The 21,601-nt window shown below is 45.9% G+C and overlaps 1 long non-coding RNA gene across 1 annotated transcript; it reads right to left on the reverse strand.

Moving 5' to 3' along the window:
* Window positions 1–18,247: 18,247 nt before the first annotated feature.
* LOC118882942 lies at window positions 18,248–21,148 on the reverse strand. Its single transcript, XR_005016889.1, has 4 exons — window positions 20,999–21,148; window positions 20,222–20,302; window positions 19,059–19,279; window positions 18,248–18,935 (listed from the first exon to the last, which is right to left on the reverse strand). It is a non-coding gene; the product is annotated as an uncharacterized LOC118882942 (long non-coding RNA).
* Window positions 21,149–21,601: the final 453 nt, after the last annotated feature.

Genomic DNA, 21,601 nt, shown 5'->3' on the forward strand with positions numbered 1-21,601 from the left:
CATCTAGTTCAGAGTCAACTCCATGGGGTCAGGAACTTTGTTTTATTTGTGGCTGTATCCTTGGTACCTATGGCACTGTCTGGCATCTAGCATGTCATATGTGTCCAACAAATATTTGTTGGATGAATGAATCCTACAAATAAGAAAACCAGGAGTCAGAGAAGGTAAATGGCTTGCATAAGGTCATACCCAATGTTGATTGGAGTACTGGGTCTAGAAGGCAATATCCTGCTTCCAACAGGCTTTCATACCCTCCCAGTCTCCCCAACCCAGGGTTGGTCTGATCTGATCCACGATCTTTCATTGAAACCTGATGGAAACCCTCCACCAAGGGACTCTACAAAACCTGGTCGTCACCTGGGACAGTCGCAGGACAAGGCAGGCGCTCAATGAAAGAACATCAGCTTTGGAGCCAGGCTGGCTGGGTTTGGGTCCTGATTCTGTCCTCAACACAAGCTCCGTGACCTTGACCAGAGACTGAAGCTCTCTAAGTTGCTGGGATAGAGACCAGGCCATTTTGGGGTTTTTTAGTTTTTTGGTTTTTTTGATTATTGTTTGTTGTTTTATTTGGCTGCATTGGGTCTTTGTTGCTGCGCGTGGGCTTTCTCTAGCTGTGGCAAGCGGGGGCTACTCTTTGTTGCAGTACACGGGCTTCTCATTGCGGTGGCTTCTCTTGTTGCAGAGCACGGGCTCTAGGCACGCGGGCTTTAGTAGTTGTGTCACCTGGGCTTAGTAGTTGTGGCTCGCGGGCTCTAGAGCACAGGCTCAGTAGTTGTGGCACATGGGCTTAGTTGCTCTGCGCGGCATGTGGGATCTTCCCGGACCAGGGCTCGAACCCGTGTCCCCTGCATTGGCAGGCGGATTCTTAACCACTGCGTCACCAGGGAAGTCCGAGACCAGCTTTTGTTCAGAGTAAAGAGAGCCACAGTAGGGTCTGAGAAGGGACAGTCTGACTTCTCCATTTTCACCTGGCTACTCTTTGTCCCTAGAAGAAGCCTGGAATATCCAACAGAAGGTTCCTCACAATTTTCACATAAATAACCTGAAAAATAAATACAGATTAATTTTTAATCAATTGTTACCTGTAAAAGTAACTTACACAAAATATAACTGAGTATAGTTCAAATTGAACATGTTAAAATTTATTTTACAGTTGGAATTAACAAAAGACTGAAATCATTCTGATCATATTTTTATCACAAGAGTTAGGGAGGAGGGAGGGATGAATACACAGAGCCGAGAGGATTTTTAGGGCCGTGAAACTATTCGTATGGTATCTTCATGGCGGATACACGTCGTTCTACATTTGTCCAAACCCACAGAATGTTATACCGCCAAGAGTGAGCCCTAATGTGAACTCTGGACTTAGGGTGATGATGTGTCAATGTAGGTTCATCAGTTGTGACAAGTGTGCCACTGTGGTGGGGGACAGCCATTAGAGAAGGAGGCTTGCAGGTGTGGGGACGGGAGTATCTGAGAAACTCTCGGTACTTTCCATTCAGTTTTGCTATGAACCTAAAACTGCTTCTAAAAAATAAAAAGCTAATTAAGTTTCTTAAGTCTACCACAAAAATTTGTTCCAGAAAACCTGGATTGGGTAAAAATAACACCACAAAAGAAAAATTACAACAGAAAATGCTTATAATTTGTAAAACCTTATGAGGGACAAAAAAATTGGTCAGTGAAGCAAATATTCATTATAAAATCTACCTGGAAAAGAATCAATACTGATAAAAACGGACAAAAATCAGGACCCGTTTAACCATATTCTATAGAAAAGTAATCAATCCACTAAACTGGCTTGACAGAGTGTGTCTAATCTGTCAGTTGTAAATACATCTGATTTTGTATAATTCTGTATTTTTTTAAAGTTTGTGCTCATAAAGCTGCAGTCAGAGAATTCTAGGGGTCGACATGGTAGGATCTACAGGTTCACAGGGTCCAAATGGTGAGGTGCAAGCCCCCCATACCTGGCACAGGGCCCGGCTGCAGAGGAAATTCATCTGTTCATTCAACAAGCATTTGCTGAGCTCAGGTTTGCTAGAAACACCGAACATCTGTGATTGGGGTGAAGTTTTAAATCTCAGACCCTGAGAAGCCTGGGGTTGAGTGGGGAACCAGGCCTGGGAGGATTGATGTGACAGATCTTAGCAGCAGCTGCAGGGACACAGAAGTGACTCATCGGCTGGGGCGGGTGCTTGCAGGAGGCTTCACTGTGGACATGACAATTGAGCTGAGTCTTCAGGATGAGTCCAGTAGCTCCAAGATGACAAGGGCCAGAGAGAGAGCTCCGGGCACAGGGAATCTTGTATCCCGATGCATGAGAGAAAGCAGAGTTCAGAAACCTGGAAACCGTCCCCTGGGTTAGACACAGAGGAGAGGGCAGGACCGAAGGGCCTGGAATGCCTGATGTCTTGGGCTTTCTCCCGCTGGCAGTGAACACAACTGCGTGGAGGGCTGAGTGCAGGGCTGAGGCCAGTGAGGAGACCAGGCAACTGAGCGGGGGCAGGATGGTACCAGGGGCTAAAAGGGAAACTGAGGCAGCGGGATGGGTAGAATGAAGCAGAGGGGACGAGGCGGGGGTAGCATCCAGGGCTGTCCCCCGAGGGCTGGTTAATGTCAGTGTGGGGGTGGGGAAGTACCATGACCCAGGGGTGGAAACTCAGGAGCAGATGAGAGTGAAACATGCAAGATCATTTTGGTCAGTTGTTCAGAAAAATGTTGGCATCAGAATCCTTCCAATTAAGTCTGAAGAATTAAAAACAAAAAACAGAGCCTCTTCAATGACTGAGGTACCTGGAGAGGTGCATGGGGGGTGGCCTCCCGAGGATTACAGTTAGAAGACCCCTGATCTGGGTCCGAGCCCCTCTTTTCAGCTGAGGCTTAGAGGTGGGGTGTTTCCTGGCCCAGGGCACACAGCCGGGAAGGCTCTGGAACCCAGCTCGGGGACTCCTGGGGCCCTGATCCTTCTTCCACAGCCAGGAGGCTGAGCAGTAATGAGGACTTAGCGTTCTTGGCCCCCACTCCTGCCCAGCTGTCCTTTTGGCTGAGGACATCTCGAGTCACGTAAAAGCCTTGTCCCTAACGGTCGAGCTCCCGTGAATCTGTCTGTCCCAGTCCCTGGACCTTGTCCATGCGCTGGCTGGGCAAGTGCCCCATGACGCGCTGGTTCTTTGCTATTAGCATCACTCTTCCTAGAAACACCCATTATTCAAACCCCCGGTGCACCTGGTCCAGGTGGTAAGCAGAAGAAATTCGAGTCATAGCTCTGCCATAAGCCAGCGGTGTGACCTTTGGAAAATCACCTGGTCTCTGTGAAACACAGATCCCTCCTCCACAAATCAGAGGTCGTAAGACTGACTCCAGCTACATCAAAATGCTTGTAAGGATGGAGGGAGGTAAGTAGCAAATCCATGCTGTATCCTGAAAAATCTCTCTGGGAGCACAAGGGATCCACAGTACTTTCCGTTTGTCACTTTATCTGCCGTTAAGTAGCAGTAACTCCCATTGCCATCACCAGCGGCCACCCTTCAAACAGCCCTAGAGATCTGAAGCAGGATAGATCTAAAAGGAAGTGGGATGGGCAGGACCTAAGAAAAATCTTGCCTCATGTTTGTCCCATCAGACCCTTACTGAGAGTCTATTTACCCTTAATTTAGGTACAATCAGCACAAACTTGTTTATCTGTTCCAGCTCACAGTACTTGAGAAGTAGCAAATTAAAAGGCTGGGAGAGAACGACAAAGGAAAATTTACTGAAAAGGATGAGACAGAAACACTATGAAAAGTGGGTGCAAAAGCTTCACCATCATAGCCTGGAGACGTACAGAAAAAGTGCAGAAAGTCTAAGACCATCAGTGTACAATTGCTGATGCTTCAATATGACCCTGAGTCACCAGAAAATCAAAACAGGAACAAAATATTAAATTAAGTACAGCACACTCTGGTTAGGAAACCATGGTTTTTAAGAGATTCATAGCCTGTAAAATCAGCAGTTCTGCTTCTAAAGCATATATCCTAAGAAAATAACCAGACAGCACCAGAGGTATGTATATATAAGATTATTCATTACAGCATTGTTTTTAGTAGTGAAAAAGTTGGAAACACTCTAAATGCCTTTCAGAAGAGGATGAGCTAAAGCAGCATCTTCCATTCTCAAATCACTTTCTGGAAGGGTTGTTGTATTTGCATGTCACCCTTTCCATGGCTTTTCTTTAAACTTGTCCATTCATTTTATTCAAATAAATGTATTGTCTTAAAAAAAAAAAAACTACACTACCCTAAACAGAATATTAGTGTCAGTTACCATAAGGAAAAGTAACCGCAATACAAAGAAATCATGTTATTATAATCTAGCTAGATGAGGTTGCCTGTTTAAGACTTCTTACCTAGAAAGTAAGACAGGAAGGGAAGAAGGATGGAGGGAGGAAGGTTGGAAAAGAAAGCCATGGTGGCTGCATAAGAAAATATCTTTTTTTTTTTGAGCCATGCATACTAAAGGATGCAGGGCTAAAATGACAAGATAACTGGATTTGCCTTAAAATATTTCAGCAAAAAATAAAATAAAATAAAATAAAGGACTGATAAAGCAAATGTTGCAAAATCTTGATAATTGTTGAATCCAGGTGATAGGTATTGGAAAGTTCCTTGCACTATTCTCTCTTCTTTTAAGTAGTTTGAAAATTTGCCTAATAAAAAAAAGTAAACATAAAAAAAATAAACAGGAAGATACCTTGTTCATAGGCCACCAGGGCTGACAAAGCCCTTGTCATTTTGAGAAGAGTCAAACCCCAATTTCTGTGCACCTTAATCAACATTTTATACACCGGCAATTTGACCTTTTTGAATTAATGTTAAGTCAGACTCTACAAAAATAAATAAAAATAATGATGGAAATCCATACGTAATGACAGGGGAAGGTGTCCAAGACAGATTGCTGAGTGAGAAAACATGCACTAGAAGAGTGTGTTTGGCTCCATCCCATTTATGTAAAACTGTCAAGGAAAATCCCCCATGAATCTGTGGGCCCAGAGAGAGTCTGAAAGCCCAGACGCCAAGCAGTTACCTCAGGATGGGGAGGGTCTGCTTCTTGCCTTTTTGTGTATCTTTATGCTTGTCTGTATTGTGTAAAAATTTTATTTTTTACCATTGAATAGATATCATTCTTAGAATCCGGCAAAAGGCTATTACCATTTTGAGGAAAATAGAAGAAATCAGAAAAACATTTCTATCTGTATAATGAAATGATTTAAACATATACAAGGCTGCTTAACAGAAAATTTAATTTCCATTATTATCCCGTTGCCTGTGACACTACACATTTGCTGTCAGTGTCTGGCAAAGGTGCTAGAACAGGCCTCCTGTAAGCTGATCTCAGCACAGGGGCCTGAGCGAGAGGAGGGAGGGGTGTCGGGTTTCCCTGACCTACCCCTTTGCTCACACTGTGCCTCCCCTGCCTGGCATGCTCTCTGTGCTTTTCTGTGGCTCCCTCTCTCCCCGCTTTAAGGCTCAGCTCCAGGAAGGCTGCTCTGAAGCCCCAGCAGGCGTTACCTGGGATCCTCCTTTGACAGATGTCAATCTTCAGCCCGTGTGCAGGCACCAATCTCCCGTCCTGTCCAGAGCATCGGAGAGCGAGCGGAGGCCTCGTTCTGGGCAGCTTCACATGCCCTGCTGGGTGCAGGGAGCCCGGCGGAGAGGAGAGAGCCCAGACATACTTCCTGCCCCTGCCCTGCTCAACTGGGTGACCTGGGGGAGTCATTTCCCCTCCTAAGGTCTCAATCTTCACAGCTGTAAAATGGGAATAAATGAACCTAATAGAACCTCTCAGAAAATTAAATGAGATGACCTACTGAGAGAGTTGGTAATCTATGAGGCTTTCAATTAAAAAATAATTATTACTGTTATTGGTACTATATAAATGTTTATTGATAATGATGAGGACAGTATTAACTTTATTATCTTTCAAAAATCACTGGGACGTATTCATTCTGATAGTTTCAAAAATTTCCTAAGGAAATATGTTCAAAAATGCATGAAAAAGTGTGTTCACAACGAATAATAACAAAGATGGGAAACTATCACCTATGGCTTGTCATGCAGCTATTAAAGATGACAAAATATGTTGAGTGATTGAAGAAATGCTTATGATATATTGCCAAATTTAAAAATCTAGCTCCAGAAGACTGCAACCCATTTTTATAAAAAGATATATATGTATGTCATACATACAGAGATAAAGATCTACAAAGACAGAGAGAAACAGAGATATCCAAAACACTTCTAAAGAAAATCACTGCCAAAATGTTAATAGTGGTTATCTCTGGATTAAGTGATTACAGATCACTTTTTTGGTTTCCTTTTCTGTGTGTATCTGAATTTTCTAAATTTGTCTAAAAATAGCATATATTCCTTGTGTGACATTTCTAAGTTATCTTTTAACCGTTCCTCTCCCCCCACCACTACCACCACCAATGTCGCTGTCCAGAAGTTAATGATAAAAGACTGTTCCCAGGCCCCCGGCCTCGGGCTGTGAGGGCTCCCAAGGTCACGAGACACCCCCATGGACCTCTGGTGTCTACATGGAAGAGCCTGGCGTGATTTTCACCAGTGAGTGGACACGGTGGGTGAACAATTAGCCAGCTCTGGGCAGAGAAACTGCCCCCCAGGAGGCTCACACAGGAACCACGGCCTTGGGAACAAACAGGAGCCTCTCAAAGAAATTCCCAGAAGGCGGGTCAATTAGAAAACTTAGCACCTAGGCATCACCACCCCCTCCATCATGTAATCTGATAGGCTGGATCTGAGGGTCCATGAAGGGGATAAGCAGATGGGAAGAGACAGGTTGGAGGGCTGGGACATTCCCTCCTCTCCCTCTCCCACTCCCCCCACCTCCCTACCTCCTTATTCCCCCCAACCCGGCTCTCACCACTCTCTCTGGGCTCCTCCCCAATCTGTGCCTCCACCCTAGTCTCCATTGTACAATAGTCTTCTCTCCAAAAAATCCACTGTCTCTCTAGGAATCTTCCAGAGAGATGATATTGTAAAATGTCAGAGCTGAAAATATCATTTTACTCTCTTGCTTTCTAGCTGAGGAAACTGGTTCAAGGAGATTAACCAATGTGTCCAAAATCTCCCATCCAATAGGTGTAGAAGCCAAGATAAGAGCTCAGATGTCTTCATTCCTAGGCCAGGGTGATTTTGTCCTCTACCATTTTACTTCCTGCTGTTGGCTGAAAGAAAGCCCAGTGTTGTGCTTAGGAACATGGACTCCAAGGCTGAATCCCTGGGTTCAAATTCCATGTCTGGTACATGCCACCCATGTGGTCTCAGTGCCCTAATTTTCTCATCAGGAAAATGAGGATAATAATAGTGACTACATCAAGGGTTTGTGTAAAGATTCAATGAATTCAAGCATATTTAGAACAGGACCTGGTAAATGTTATGGAAGCCTTTGCTATCTTGATAATTTTGTCAGCCAATTAACTGTGTCTATGGGAAGAAGTCAGAAAAGGGCAGAGATAAACCAAATGATTCAGCAGAGGAAGCACAGGATCTCCTCAGGAAGCAAGAGTTCAGAACCTCCATCTTCATGAGGAGCATGTGAGGCCCAGGCCATCCACCATTCATCCCTGAAGTATTCACTGAGCCAGTAGAACAGAGTTCAGGAACAGAGGCTCATACATATGGTTACCCAGTTTACAATAAACATACATCTGCAATGCATGGAGGAAAGATGATCCATCTGAATGGAGAAGAAGCAATGGTCACCCCAACCTCACACCATACATAAAAGTCAATCCCAGATGGGACTACAGGCCTAACTTGTGAAAGTTCAACAATAAAGCTTCTAGAAAATAACATAAGAGGATATCCTTATAGCCTTAGGATAGACAACATTTTCTTAACAAGATACAAAAAGCAAAAATCATAGAGGAAAAGATTGATAAATTGGACTTCATTAAAATTAAGAATATCTCTATAATTAAAAAATAAAAATTGAAAAAAAAAATGTAGGAATTAATATTCCAAAGGAAATAATTCCTATAATGATTCAGTCTTTTATCATTAGCAGCATCTACTAATATGTAATTAACTTACTCAAAAAAAATTTTAAGTTTCTGTACAACAAAAAAATTTTCTGTTCTGTTCATTTCTGATTCATGAAGAAAGTGAGAAGGTAAGCCTAAAAGACTCATATCCAGAATATATAAAGAACTCCTGGGCTTCCCTGGTGGCGCAGTGGTTGAGAATCTGCCTGCCAATGCAGGGCACACGGGTTCGAGCCCTGGTCTGGGAAGATCCCACATGCCGCAGAGCGGCTAGGCCCGTGAGCCACGACTACTGAGCCTGCGCGTCTGTAGCCTGTGCTCCGCAACGGGAGAGGCCACGACAGTGAGAGGCCCGCGCACCGCGATGAGGAGTGGCCCCCGCTCGCCGCAACAAGAGAAAGCCCTCGCACAGAAACGAAGACCCAACACAGCCATAAATAAATAAATAAATAAATAAATATATTAAAAAAAAAAAAAAAAAGAACTCCTAGTGGGACTTCCCTGGTGGCCCAGTGGTTAAGACTCCGGGCTCCCAATGCAGGGGGCCTGGGTTTGATCCCTGGTCAGGGAAGTAGATCCCACGTGCCGCAACTAAAGATCCCTCATGCCACGACGAAGATCCCACACACGACAACGAAGATCGTGTGGCAACTAAAACCTGGCACAGCCAAATAAATAAATAAATATTAAAATAAATATATAAATAAATAAGATCTCCTAGCACTCAGTAAGAAAAATGTCAGTAACTGGATAGAAAAAGTGTTCAAAATAAATAACCATCAAGGAAATGCATACTAAAATCACAATTTTATACCACAAGATACTCACCAGAACAGCTTTTTTAAAAATAATACAATAATACCAAGTCTTGGCAAGTTTGTGGAGCAACTGGTAGAATCCTCTCTCTTACATTGCTGATGGGAATATTAATTGGTACAAGTACAATGGGGAAAAAGTTGGCAGGACTTTCTAGAGTTGAACATATACAAACCTTATAACCAAGCAATTCTACTTTTAGTTATATAGTCAACAAACATGAGTACATATGTGCTCCAAAATACAAGCCTACTCACTGCAGCATTATTCCGTATGGCCCCCAACTGGAAACAATCTAAACATATGTCATCAGTGAAATGAATACATACATTGAGTGGTAGCCATACAATGGAATATAGATAGTAATGAGGATGAACAACATAAAATTACACACTATAACTTGAGTGCAGTCACAAACATAAGATTGAAAGAAATGTGTCCATCCTACATGATTCCATTCAATTGCAGTTCAAAAATGGGCAAAACCAATCCATGAGGTTGGAAGTCAGGGGGTAATTACTAGGAGGCGCCATGAGGGAGGCCTGTGATGGGTGCTGGGTATATTCTACATCTTATTTTGGGTGGTAGTTACACAAGTATGCTCAATTGAAAAAAATCATTTATCTGTACATTTGTGATTTATACACATCTCTCTATGTTATACTTCAAAGTTAAAACATTTGCTTAAAATCCTTTACTGAACACCTGTATATGTTACCTGTATGTAGCGTATACAGTGGTACACAAGGTAGAAGTGGCCCTGCTCCCAAGCAATTGTAGCCCAGATGTTTTCAAAATGGCCAGAGCTAATGTTATAGAAAACTATAATTATAACCCTCACGTCTCAAGGAGGCATTCTCCTTGTAAGAACATTTTTCACATTCCTTGTCTCCTGTGACCTTAAAAGCTGTATTGTCTTTAAAATATCAGCTTTGATGGAATCCTTAAAGAATGTGACCCTCTCAGAATTTTACAACAAAAAAACAGAGGCTCCAAGAAAAAGGACTTGTCCAAGATCACCCAGAATATGTGTCAATGTCAAGGATCATCTGTGATATGGAAACCTCAAGCAGGGAGAAGACAGAGTGCAGGGCAGAGACGCAGCACCAGGTCCCAGCTCTGCCTCTTCCTGGTGTGTGATTCATCCAACCAGTGTAACTTCTAGGTTTCCTACCCATGAAATGAGAATAATAACACCTACAAAAACTCAGAGCTGTCACAAGACTCACACTGCTACTTGAGTGTCACTCAGCTATTATTACAGTAAATAAAGGAAACTCTTCATGATTAGAAGATTCACATAAAGTGGGAGCCATTTTAAAGACTTACCTTTGAGGAAGCAGAGGATGAAGATCCTTAAGACTCTGACCACATTCCCCCCAAGTGCCAGCCGCAGGGACAGTGGGGACGGGCTCACAGGTCCCTGGGGAGCAGACCACCCCTGCTTGTTTGATGGGAACGGTCTGCACATCACCCTCACAAGGCAGTTCCCACCCCTACCCTAGCAGGTTCCAGTGGCCCTCACGTGACCGGGTAACAACCCACCAAACGGAGACTTGGAGCCTTCCACCAGCTACATAGCTACGTGGAATCTGCTCTAAGGTGAGAGGGTTTAAAATGTAAAACAACGTCGGCAGGGCTGTGACCCAGAAGGAGAAGTTTGCCCTGGCAGTAGTGTTCAAGCCTGGCCGTGCATCAGACTCACCTGGGCAGATAGAGCAGCAGCTGGACTCAGGTGGGGTACAGGCATGGGGCCCTTGGCAAGTGGTCCCAGGTGATTTGAATGTGTGCATCAGACCTGAGAACGGCTGACCTTGCCCCACCCCTGTGGTGTCCATTTCCCCAGGGACAGGCCATGCCTGTGAACTTCAGGGAGGCGTTGCAGAAGGTGGAATATAGATGGTCTTTTCTTAAGGAGGAACATCGTTGTTGGGTGGCCCTGCCACTGGGCCCCAGAGCAGCTTCCAACTAGGTCCATTCCCATTGGCAATTAAGATGAAGGGCTGGGACAAGGAGGCAGGGCACAGAGAAAGCGGAGGTGGCCAGAAGCAGAGGACCCAAGTGGGTCTGCCCACCTTCCACGGTGCCTTTAGGATGGTGAGGCCACGGACTCACGAGAGAGACAGTGACTTGCACTGATGCCGCTCACCAGGCGCCAGGCGAGGAACCTCAGGCAAACGAGCGCTCAAGTCCTCCGAGCCTCAGTTTCCTCGTGTATGACTCAGGGAAGAACACCTCCCCCCACACACACACCCACCCCATCCCCGTGCAGTAGTGCTGATTAAATGCGATGACGTCAGCTAACACAACCACTAGTGGTTCCAGGACCCACTCCTCTAATGTTCAGCAATGCAAGACTCACATACAATGTGCTGATCTCATGACTTCAGAGGCATCCACTACTCTGAGACCTCGCACAGGTGGATCTCACACAGCTAGAGGCGGGATTTGAACTCGAGCTTCAAACTCCAGAGAGCAGGCTGTGAGCCTCTGGCTTATACTGTCTCCTTCAAAATGTGGGAGCCTCTATCTCATTATAAATCACGTTTTCATTTTCATCAACTTGAATAATTACTGACCTCTGTGATTTGAGCGCAGATTGAGAGCCTGGTGGGAAGACCAGCTCCCTGGACTCCAACAGAGAGATGGATGAGAGCAGGTGGTCCTTCCTCTGCGGGGCAGACACCCAGCCATGAAGCCCTCACTCCAGAGAACCCTCTCCCATCCTCTCCCGGACAAACCCCGCCCCCCTCCCCAGCAGGTCTGTCTTCGCCCTCCCCCAGTGACAGATTGCCAGTTTCCTGAGATTAAGTCATCCCAGCAATACCCTCAGCCCCAGGTTAGAAATTTGTGTGTCATTTTGGATATAGATTATCATTTCTAACTCCTCCAAAGGCATTAATAAAGTCTCCTAATTATTATACTTTAATCTCTTTTTAAAAATACAACATGCACATGCGTATCTCACGCATGGATGGCGGGATACTTGACAACGACTATTGCCAAGATTCCGGTTTCTGCTGTCATCATCTCCCAGCTGAGCTGCTGTGACTTGCTCTTGGCTGGTCCTCCTTCATCTGTCATATCATGTGTCCTCTTCAAAATTTGGCTTCACATTTGTGTTGACCCTTCCCAGGTCTCTAGTTACCACAATAATGCTAATTACAGCACTTCCGCTCACCTGTTGGGGTTAGAGGCCCCCAACTGCTGTCCTGTTGTAAAGGACTTCTCATATCAGTCCCTTGGAGATAAGGCTGCACCAGCCTACTTCAATGTTCCCCATACCCCAATGTCACTCAATTATTGGTTACCCTGTGCCGTGTTTCCATAATCAAGTCTTCAAACCGCTCACCTCCCAACTTCCCCATAGAAACATCAGCCATGCTCGCTCTCCTGTCACCAGAGATATTCTGTGTGTGTTCAAAAGTCCCTTGGCCTGCCTGTTATTTCAGCAATAGCTTAAGCTTGAAAGCAAGATCCACAGCTGAAAACATTGCTCAACAAAGCAATAAATCATATCATCTTACATCATTCCCCTGATCCCACACCTCACACTGCTGGGCTCCTCGCAGACTCAGGGATTCTATCTCTAAGGCATGCTCCAAGGAAAGAACAAGGGACTTTCTGCCTTTTGTTTTGTTTTACCAAAGAGATTTCATGTTTCCCTTTACAGAGTTAGCCCTTGCTTGTGTGTGTTCAGTACTAGCTCCTGCCTGCCTTTATTTCTGGTGACCAAATGTAAACAGCTCGCCAGAAGGTGTTAGTTTGTTAAGACTGCCCTAACCAATTGCTCAATCTCGGTGGCTTAAAACAACAGAAATTTATTCTCTCACCGTTCTGGAAGCCAGAAGTCCAAAACTGAGGTGTCAGCAGGGTCATGCTCCCTTCAAAGGCGCTAGGGGAGCATCCTTCCTTGTCTGGGAGCTCCTTGTGGCTCCCAGCGTCCTCTGGCTCCAGTCTCTGCCTCTGTCTTCATGGCCTTTCTTCCCTCTGTGTCTGTGCCCTCTCCTCTCCTTGGAAGGACACCAGTGATTGGATTTAGGGCTCATTCTAAATCCAGGATGATTTCCTCTCGAGATCCTTAACGAATGACACATCTTCAGATTCTATTTCCAAAGAAGGGCATATTCTGACATCTGGGTAGACACACATTTTTTTTTTCGAGGTAAGGGTGATACTATTAGACCCACTACACAGGATGTGGAAGGATATGGTGCTCTCCTCCCAAGATTCCAGCCTGAATGCCCTGCTCTCTGCCCACCTGCCCCATCCTCCTCCACAGACAGCTGCATACATTTTCTTTGGTTGGTTGTAACATATTTTTTTAACCTCTGGGAGTATTACGTTTCAATTGGTGTGAAAGGAGCAGCCGCTCATCAGTCTCCCAGTCTGTGAAATGGAACCAGCAATGCCTCTCTGGCAGTTGTCGTGAGGTGTAACCAAGCAAACGAAGGCCAGGCACCTGGTGCTGGCCTGCAGGAGGTGTTCAGGCTGTGATAGCTTAGCCCCCAGGCTCAGGTCCCTGGGGCCAGCATGCCTGACATGAAAACTGGGTGTTGGCCACACTTAACCAGTAAGGTGAGGAAGAAGCAGAAAACAATAGCTGAGTGGCCATCGGGCTCTGTTTCACTTCAGCAGCTACTCCGAAACCCACCATGGGTGTTTCTCCAACTCCTCCCAACCTCTTCTGGTCCTGACAGGTGGTGAGAGTATCACGTCCATTCTGCAGATGAAAAAACTGAGGCAGGGGGAGTTAGACGTAAGTGGCTTGGCCAACATGTATGTTAAAATCTTGAGGGTCTAGTTTCAAGCCAAGGACCGTGGTAGGAGGTTTCCAGCTGGATCTGAGATCTGAGCTGGGGTTCTGGGTTGTCAGGGGTGCTCTGAGAGCAATGAATTACAGAACCATCCAGAGGAGTCAGAGGCCAATTCAAATTTTTTTTGCAAAGACCAAATGTGCTCCTAGTCTTGGGCTGTGTCTGATTAACGTCAAAACGGCAGAGAAATGTGGAAAATGAAGTCAAAACCATTACTTGTTTTTTGTGAGTATGGAAAAAAACCAAAGATGTGAATATTATTTCTTTTTAAATTTAGTCACATCTATTTATACATATAGACACATGGAATTAAGAGTTGGAGGCTGGTAACCAAGCCTTAAAAACAGCACCCCACCCAGAAGAGAAATATGATCTTCGGGGTCCCTGTGTCCAGAAAAACCCTAGACAATCCTCTGGCTCTCAAGAGACAGAAAGTAATTGGTTTGGAGATTTTTTATTTTAATCATTTTTAAGTCAAGGAGGTTTGTGGTGAAGGAGGAATCCCTTTCTAACCATCTCCACCTCGACCCGTTTCAGCTGCATCCACAGCTTCGTTCTCATGAACAAGATCCCAGGAACCCAGAAAACTGCAACAAGGGGGTGGGGGGGGTCAGAGTTCAATCTGCCTGAACTTTATTTTCAATCCAGGACTCGGTTACGCCAACCAGCTCTCAAAGAAGCAATCAACTTGCCCCCCATTTTGCATTTGTTTTCCTGTCAGTTTTGTGGCTGTTCATTATGTGTGAGGAGAAATGAGGGCTTGTGTATAAACACCACGGTTGAACAAGGAGCATATTTCTTTCCCCATCTCTAAATCTGGACCCTTCCCCTTCTCGCCAGTGCTACAATTTCCTCTGGCACTTGAGACAGACATATGTTATTTTCAGTTCCACAACTTTCTTGTTCGCTGTATCACTGCACACATGGCCCAGGCACTGCAAATATAAATACGTGTGGGCGTCTGCATTTCAACCACTGGACTCTCGCCACTTTTCTTTTTAATGCGATGTAACTCAAGTGGATTGTCATCACAACCAGGCGGCGTGACAAAGTCCTCCGACAAAATCAACATTTCCCAAGCCCAGACCGCCATCCCATCCCAAATTCTTACCACTTGCCATCCACCCCCACCAATCGGCAAATGCTCAAACCGGCTTCAGCGGGCAGAATCCTACAATGACCCTCCTATTACTCTTACCTGATGATAAAAGAGCCTAACAAATAAATACTCTAATTGGACTTTGCAAAGATAGACCTTCCCCAACAGTACTTATTGTCACATAATAAAAACCCATGACAAGCTTCAGCTTTGTGGATACTCTGAGAATAAATAAGAGGTTATCTGCAAGTTCAAACATGCTGAACAGGTTGGCGCTCTTTCAGGCAGCAGTGGGTTTAGGCCGGATGTCAAGATGTGGGAAAGGGAGGCCTTTTAATACTCACTCCCTTCTGGGCACCACCAGCTGAGGTATGTACCAGGAGCCGGTAGCAGGGCAGCAGCACATGGATATACAGACAGATGTTGGATTTTTCTCCCAGATCCTGGAGAATTTGAAGATGGCCCCCCACACAGGAGACGATGGAGGGTAAAGCTGATGAAAATAAAAGCAGCAACTTCCATTTAATATGTGCTTGCTACAAGCCATACACCTTATCTCATTTTAGTTTCACAAATAATTATCCCCACTTAACAGATAGAGAAACTGAGACTAATGAAAACTGAGACCAATGAAAACTTTTGCTAAGATATTGTCCCTGTGAGTCCAGGACTGTGCACCCACTGCTGACTCCTTAAAAAGTATTTGGATTTATCAGGTGCATGGATTCCATATTAGTTGTTTTATCTAATCTCAGAAGACTCTGTAAGATAGATATTATCAGCATTTTACAGATGGGAGGATAAAGCTCCGAGAAGTTAAGTAACTTGCCCAGGGCCGCTTGGATAATAAATGAGCAGAGATTTGAACCGATGTGGTCTAACTCCAAAGCCCGTGCCCTAAAACATGTACCAGGTAGTAAATATCTTAGGCTTTCAGTTCATCCAGTCACTGTCACAATGACTCAGTTCTGACCTGGTAGCTTGAATGCAGCTATAGACAATACGTGAATGAATGGGTACAGCTTTGTTCCAATCCAACTTGATCTACAAAAACAGCTGGATGGATTTGGCCAAAGGGTTGTAGTTTGCTGATCCCTACTCTAAAACATTACAGCCGACATATTACATCCATGGTCAAGGCCAGGAAACGCTGAGCACAGGGCTAGAGGCACAGAAACCGATGCATGGTCTTTGTTTTCCCTGACCTCGTCTTCTGTTACTCTTCCCCTGACTCTCTCTCTGCTCCAGCCGCACAGCCTCCTTGCTACTCTTCAAACATACCTGCATCCTACTGCCTCAGGGCCTTTGCGCTTGCCATTCGCCCTGCCTGGAGCAACTGTCCTTTCAGATCTCTTCATGGCTTACTGCCTCACCTCCTTCCTTTTTTTGCTCCACTCTCAACTTACAGTAAGGCCTTCTCTGACTACCCTATCAAAACTTGCAGCACATACCCAGGCTAGTATTTCTTCTCTCCCTCCTCTGCTTTCTTTCTCTCCATAGCACTTATCACCATCAGATAACGCTATCATTTTACTACTACATTTCGTTCATTGTCTGTCTTTCCCCCCACCACTAGAATGGACACTCTGGGAGGGTAGCCATTCTTGTTTTGTCTGTTTGGTCACTGCAATCCATCCCCAGGTTCTAGAATAGTACCTGGCACAGTGAGTACCCAATGAATATTTGCTGCATGACTTAATAAATTTTGGACTGATGGGAAGTCATCTTTAGAGCAAGCAGAACTTGGCCCCAGCAAAGCTGCCCTGGAGGGCCGGCACTTGTGATGATTTCTGGGCCCACTGGGGCACTGCCCAGGGTGGAGTCGGGGCCCTGGCACTTCTCAGCAGCTTGGCAATGTCTCCGTTGACCATACAAAGTATAGCAGCCATGGGGGTGGGGGGACAGTTGCTGAGGAACAGGGAAGCTGAACAACCACCATGAAATTTCCTGGGCCTCATCTTCCCCCATGCTGACCTCTGTCCATCTGAGTGATCGTTCGATGCTTCTGAAGCCCTTTGAACTCACCCTTCCTCTGGGCACGATTGCTATCTTTCTGGAAGGGAATCATTCACTTGACACCCTGTTAGAGGTAACGGATGAGTCAGGAGGCAAGCTTGGGGATGTTTCTCAGCGGCCTCCGCTAACCCCATCTCCACCAGAGGCTGGGGGAAGCCATTTGGGTCTGTAACCTGACACTGTGTTTTATGAATGAACTAATTTTCCATAGGCACCTTCAAGCTGGGAAACATCCCAGAGGTGGACTAACCTTTAACATTAGGTGTAATTAAGGATTAGCCATGTCACATGACCCGTGAAGCACCGGAGACCAGAGATAATAAATCCCCCCACTATGGGCCGTTCCCCACAGGCAGCGCCAGCCTCGGGACCTGGGAGGCCCGGCAGTGAACATGGAACTCCCGGGGCTCAAGCACCCTCCACCTCCAGAGCAGGCAGGTGAGGAAGAGCCAAGCGGCCAGTCGGGGACATCTTCTAACCCCTCCGCTCATGGCGTGGTCAGCAGCCTCTGAGAACAAAATCTCAGTCCTTGGACAGAGCTCCCTCTGGCCCAAGACTGTGTACAGCTTTTCACATCCAATGTCCCTCTAAGGCCACAACAACCTGTGACCCCAATTTTATATGTGAACACTGAGGCTCTCAGGTTCAATGATTTGTCCAAGATCCCTAACTAGTAAGTGACTAAACCAGAATTTGGGTTTTTGTTCTTTTTTTTAATTGAAGTATAGTTGATTTACAATGTTGTGTTTGTTTCAGGTATATAGCAAAGAGGTTCAGTTTTATATATATATATATGTATATATATATATATAATATATATATATACATATATATACTATATATATATATATATAAAATATATATATAATGATATACATATTCTCTTTTTCAGATTCTTTTCCATTACAGGTTATTAGAAGATATTGAATATAGTTCCCTCTGCAATATAGTAGGTCCTTGTTGTAAACCAGAATTTGAACTGGCACCAAAGCCCATGTATTTAATCACAACGTCTTAAATCTTCTTAAGTCACCTTTCTGAACCAAATTTGGAGTTGGTGTGTGCATACATGGGGTGGGGGATTTAGTTGTTGTTTAATCATAAGAAGCAAAACAATCTCTGTCCATCCATGGTGAACAGAGCTAGTGCTTCGTTTCTCCCAGGGCTTAGTGTAAAACGGGTCCCAGTTGGTGGGGGGCAGTGCTGAACTGCCAAAGGGTGCCCTGTGCCAGCTCCAGGGTCCTCCCTGCCACCCCCAGCCCCCAGCCCTAACTTTGGAAAGGCCCAGAGCATCTATTCTCATCAGACACCACCCCTGCAGCACTGCCCTTCCACTGGGAAAGTTTTAAAAAGGGTTAGTATGGTGGTCCCTCAAAAAAGTAAATGTAGAATTACCATAAATCCAGTAATTCTACTTCTAGGTATATATCCAAAAAATTGAAAGCAGGAACTCAAACAGATGTGGCACACCCATGTTCATGGCGGTATTATTCACAACAGCCAAAATGTGGAAACAACGCAAATGATCATTGATGGACAAATGGATAAGCAGAATGTGGTACATACAAACGATGGAATATTATTCAGCCTTAAAAACAAATGAAATTCTGACACATGCCAAGCACGGATGAACCCTGACGACATTATCCTAAGTGAAAGTAGCCAAACACAAATGGACAAGTATTGTATGATTCCACATACATGAGTTTACCTAGAACAGTCACATTCATAGAAACAGGAAATATTAGAGGTTACCAAGGCTGGGTGAAGGGAGAGGAGGAGTTATCATTTCACGAGTACAGGAATGATGCAAAAGGTGTGGAGACGGACGGTGGTGGTGATTGTACAACAATGTGAAGGTACTTAATCTCACTGAACTGCCCACCTAAAAATGGACAAAATGGTAAATTTTATATTATGTATATTTTACCACAACAAAAATGAACAAACAGGGGGCAATGCTCTCTGTCAATCAGCCTTGTGGAGTTGCTATGAGCTGGAAGCGAGGTTCAGGGCCGGGAGGCATGGAGGATGGGAAGCCGACCACCTGCTGGGTGTTCCGCTGTGCGCCCCGAGCAACGTGGCAGCTTCTCTGAGCCAAGCTTTGCCCGAGTACCAGGAAGCCTTTGATTTCTTGCATCTGAGTAAATTGCAAGGGGGAGAATTAAAATGACCCAGGAGGGTAGGATACCCCGCTCTTGTTCTACACCAATAGATACCTTTTCTTTTCCATTCACTCAGAAAGTACTTTGTGAACACCTACCCCGTGCCAGCTGCTCAGCCTGGCACACACGCTGCGCACACAGCTGGGCACCCACCCTCACAGCACCGTCTCACGGAGGAACCACGGTGCCCGTTGCAGACAAGGAGGGAAGAGGTCCTGAGACTTTCCTTCACAAGGCCTCACAGCTTGTTCATCAGCTAAGGATGCAGTTAGCATTCTTACTCAGGCCCCGTCGAATCCAAATCCCATATGGATTCTTTCTACAAACGAATATCCCAGAAAAAGAGATGTGAGAATCCCACCGGAAAAGAAAAATAACACAAAACTAGGGTGAGGATCAGCAAGTAGCAGAGAGAACTCTCTGTTCTCTTTTGCCCCGCGGTCACACCCATCCCCAGGTATAAAGGGATGCCCAGAGGGGGATCGGCCAGCCCCTCCAGCCCAGCGAGGCCTCTTCATCTACCGTTTCCAGGGGCCACGTGTGTGGCCTCAGCATGGTCACCCTGCTTCCATCTGCAGAACAGAAGAAATTATTTCCTGGGTACAAATCCAGTTTATGTTCCAACCAAAGAGAGACAGAAAGGGTCCATGGTCAACCCTCTGGGCAGGCCTCTACATTTTTCTTTATGGTCGTGGCTGAGTTAGACACTGACTTGCCAGGTGACCCTGGGCAAGCCCCGGGGCCCCCCATTGTGCCCAGGTCGCTACTGAAGGCAAGATGCCCTCCAGCCCTGGTGTTCCCAAAAGAAGAAAGGCACCTGTAGTCATAGAGATGCGAGCCTTCCTTCCCCCTGCCCTCCAACCCTCACGTCTCCCTCCCTCCCTCAGCCCACCCCCCGCCACCCCCCCACCCCCCCCACCCCCCGTCCTCCCTCCTCAGTCCTTTCCTCTCCAAGACCCAGGGCTTCTGATCCCCTGCCTGGGAGGCCTTGCACAGATGTGGGGCTTCTGCTCGACCTGCACACCCTCCTCATGTCAGCAGCACCCCGGCCCTGTCTGGGGGACCCTGTGTGTGTGCGCACTTTCTCTCACGTCCCCTGGGCTGGCCCTGGGGAGAGGAATGCGGCCTCCCTCTGCGCCCAGGGTGCTTGACTGTTAATGATCCCCAGGCACGCTTCCCCCACCCTGTCCCTGGAGACATTTCCAGAGTTGTTTTATGATGGAGGCTGGGGAAATCTATTAATGAGAGCAGTAATTGTTACCTTTGGGCACCAAATGCTGATTTACAACGGTTAATGCCTCAGATTCCAAAGGCATAAATTTCAGCTTTTCCACCATTTTGTCTGGAGCAAAACAAAACAGAGGGAGATCACATATCCTGGGCTACAGATGTTTGGCTACACAGAGCATTTTTCTAAGATGGGGGCTGGGGCGGGGGGCTGGGTATTTAATTTAATTGACAAGAGAGCATCGCCAGTGCTTGTTAAGCCGTGTGCACCTACATCGGTGTAAAAGCACTCGCTGGATGTCAATGCCTATTTCTTAGGAGAGAGGAACAGAGGACAGGGCAGGGAGCCTGGGCGAGAAGTCGGCTTCTCCCGCGCCCCGCCCCACCCCCCAGCTCTGTCCTGATTGGCTTGATCGCTTGGCCAAGGAGGTGACAAGGCTTCCAAAGCTGCCTCTTTACCCTGGGGAGTGGCTGTGTGTCTGAGTGGCTCAGCCATGTTCTTGGAGTCCTTTGGGAAAAGAAAGACTTCCAAGATCAAGGAGAGGTGACCCCGTTAGGAGGGTGATTGGGTGTCTGTCAAAGGCAAAGAGGCCGACCCCATTTTCCTTCCAAATGAGCATCTGAGGGAGTTGGAAACTCAAAAAAGAATTCAGTTTTTGGGATTCATCCAATTAGATTTTCCAGAAACTCCTGTAAGGGCTATAAAGTCACAGTAATTTATTCCCAAAACAGCTACAACACGATCAGAAAAACACAAGCCCCCTCCCCCCCCCACCCCCCCCCACCGGCTGTTAGAAATCTATCTTCCTACCTTGGCTGACAGATGCCCCATCTCAGGCGAGTTAGCGGACTTGGCACCAAGCAGGTACCAGACAGCCCTGCTCCTCCAGGCCCACAACCCACCCTCCCAGCTGTCCCATCAGAGATCCGCAGTTGGGACGTAAAGTAGCACAGCCCGAGTGCTATGTGGAGATCCACCACAACTCAAACAGCCCCTGGGATTCCAATCATTCAACAAATATTTGCCACGTGTCTGCTACGTGCAAGGCACAGTACAAACAGGCCTGAAGGAATTTCTGGCCCATTCTTAGGCCAGTTTTGAGTGAGAGTTTAATAAGAGCTCATCCCTGTCTCCTGTACGATTCTTTATGATTTTCAAAACACTTATTAAATATTTGAATATCTCACCAGCCCAATAAGTGGACATCCCCACTTTACGGAGGAAGGATATCATGTTCAGAGAAGCAAAGTGATTTGCCCAAGGTCACCCAGCAAAAGAGAAAAAAAGTAATACAGTAAGGCACAGTTGGCATTTGAACTCATGTTTCATGGTCACTGAAAATGGACTGGGGGTCAGTTAAACCATCGTCCTATGAGAGTGAAGCAAATGGAGGTCAAATATGTCAGGACCACG

Source organism: Balaenoptera musculus, chromosome 16 (genome assembly GCF_009873245.2).
Source record: "Balaenoptera musculus isolate JJ_BM4_2016_0621 chromosome 16, mBalMus1.pri.v3, whole genome shotgun sequence".
Lineage (NCBI taxonomy): Eukaryota > Metazoa > Chordata > Mammalia > Artiodactyla > Balaenopteridae > Balaenoptera > Balaenoptera musculus.